Here is a 2,476-nt window from a genome sequence, read left to right on the forward strand (position 1 = left end):
GGAGTTCGTGAGTGATTGACAGCTGCCTCCGTTGAATGAAAAAATGACCTGATGATGATTGGTCAAAGTCTCCAGTCACAATTTTCTAAAGCCTGAAAACAGAGCCAAGAGGAGGTGCAGAAGTCTAGTTTTCTCTCAGAACACTTGAATTACAAAATGCTGAAAGGTTATTATGGAACTATTGCCCCATGATGCCAAAAATATTCTGCCTTCTGCCACTTTAATCACTGCTGAATCAAAGCATTCATCTAGTATTTTGGGTCCAATTTAGGTTTACAGATTTTCCCTTGTGGTGTTCAACGTATACAGAACTACATGCAATCGTTTCTACATCTTCATGATACCTCCACATCAACACAACCAGCCAGGCGTGAACAATCATAGGCCTATATTGAGAACATAAATCTATTTTCTAAAGACCAGTTCTTTATATGTCACTTTTAAATTCATGGTTTGTAAGAAAGTCAAATTCTGTGTATGTGCATTGTGATTAACTTTCATTAATCAATTACTAATGTGATTCCTGTGAGGGAACCATCCACGGGATACAATGCACGCTCTGACTCGCATTGTATTTTCTCTATCCTCAATCATTCCAGCCGGGAGAGTATTTATTCTGCTATTATGTTGAACCAATAGTGGAACCAAATACATAACATGTCAGACAGTGTCTTGAAGAGGGACTGCATTTTTTAGTACTGTATTTGAATTCCAGGCTCTGCAGAAACATGTTGAGAAACAAAAACATGGACATTTGTTCATCCACTGTACCAGATGCATGACTACTGTAATGGCTCAGTGGCCAAATGTGGGTATGAGTCAACTAAATGTCATCAATTACCCAGGGCTTTGCCACAATCTGTTCTCTAAACCTCCGTTAACCTTGTAGGGTCCAGTATCACACCCAGCTCTCACTGGAGACTTTTGCAACCTTTCTTATTTTGAACTGTGAGAAGTCACAGCTTTATTGTCAACCATCAGGCATCTTTAATATTTAAGGAGGACCTATTATGCTTTTGTGCTTTTTCCCTTTCTTTTTGTGTACTATATATATTTTTTGTGCATGTAAAAGGTCTGCAAAGTTACAAAGCTCCAAGTCCACACCAAAGGGAGTTCCTCTCCCCCACAGAAACACTGCTCCTGAACGGCCTGAAACGCCTCGCTTGAAGCCCGCCTTTTCTTCCGTAACATGGTGATGTCACCAAGTAACACATTTGCATAATACCTGCCAAATAATAATAATACATTTTATTTAGTGGCGCCTTTCTGGACAACCAAGGACTAGCGGCTAGTTGGCACATCTTCAAACAAAACTAGTTAGAGCGGAGCTGGAGCAGAGTCCGAAGAGTTTGGTATTTATATAGTATCAATGTATGAGAAAAGTAAAGTGTTTTTTGAACATGTTCTAGTAGAAACCAAAAAAAAAAAACAAGTATGCACTTGAAAATGAGCATGATAGGTCCTCTTTAATATCCCTGGAAATGCAGGGTTAGGGTTAGATAAATACAATTAGAACACAAAAAAGCCATTTTGCATGTTTTTGGTGTTAAGTTAAAGGGCTGTACCCACATTCACTATCTTACGGTGTGAAAGGTTATAAAAAAAAAATATTTGCAGCTTGTGAGAGTAAACAGGTTGGGTGGGACATATTAATAACTTAATGAGGAACTTATGCCTAGTCAAACTTTCAACTTTAACCCCAGAGTGGTGCTTCAGAAGTACTCCGACCTCTTAAACCCCTCCCATAAAAGACAGATGTAGAGACTGAGGTGAGGAAGTCAAAACACCACCTGGTGCACACATGCATTCCCTGCTAGAAAAGACAGAGAGTGTGTGTGTGTGTGTGTGTGTGTGTGTGTGTGTGTGTGTGTATTTTCCTTTTATGTATTTTTATTATTTTTCAAATTTATGTTTTTATTTTATTTTTATTTTAACTATTTTATATTTATCTTTAAATGTACACATTTATTTCTGTATATTGTATTCTTTATTTCTTTATGCATTTCTGCCTCACAATGCAAATGAGGGGGCTGTCACTCAATGTGTGTCATCACAGGTCAAGGTGCATGACTATATGCAAGCTAGCTATACATAAATAAATAAATAAAAGGGAAATTCAACTGAAGAGTAAATGAATAAGGAAATAATACAAAGATAAATAAGCAAATTAAAACAGAAATATCAACTAATGTCACATTTTATCAATTAACAGATACATTTGTTGCATTTAATGACATATATTTTTATTTCAGTCATTTTTTGATTATTTTTCTATTTTTTATTTTGGCAGGTTCCGTCCTCCACAGTAAAGCTTCGTTAAAACAGTAAAAGACCAGAAGTTATTTTGTCCTCATCTGGTCGGAATAGTAAACTGGATGCTTACCTGATTCTGGTTCCATGCGCTTCACTTTCAGTATGAAGCGACTTCAGTGTGGTCATAGTTGGTGGATGTGACAAAAACAGACAATCATGCAAA

This window comes from Sebastes umbrosus, chromosome 20 (genome assembly GCF_015220745.1).
Source record: "Sebastes umbrosus isolate fSebUmb1 chromosome 20, fSebUmb1.pri, whole genome shotgun sequence".
NCBI classification, from domain to species: domain Eukaryota; kingdom Metazoa; phylum Chordata; class Actinopteri; order Perciformes; family Sebastidae; genus Sebastes; species Sebastes umbrosus.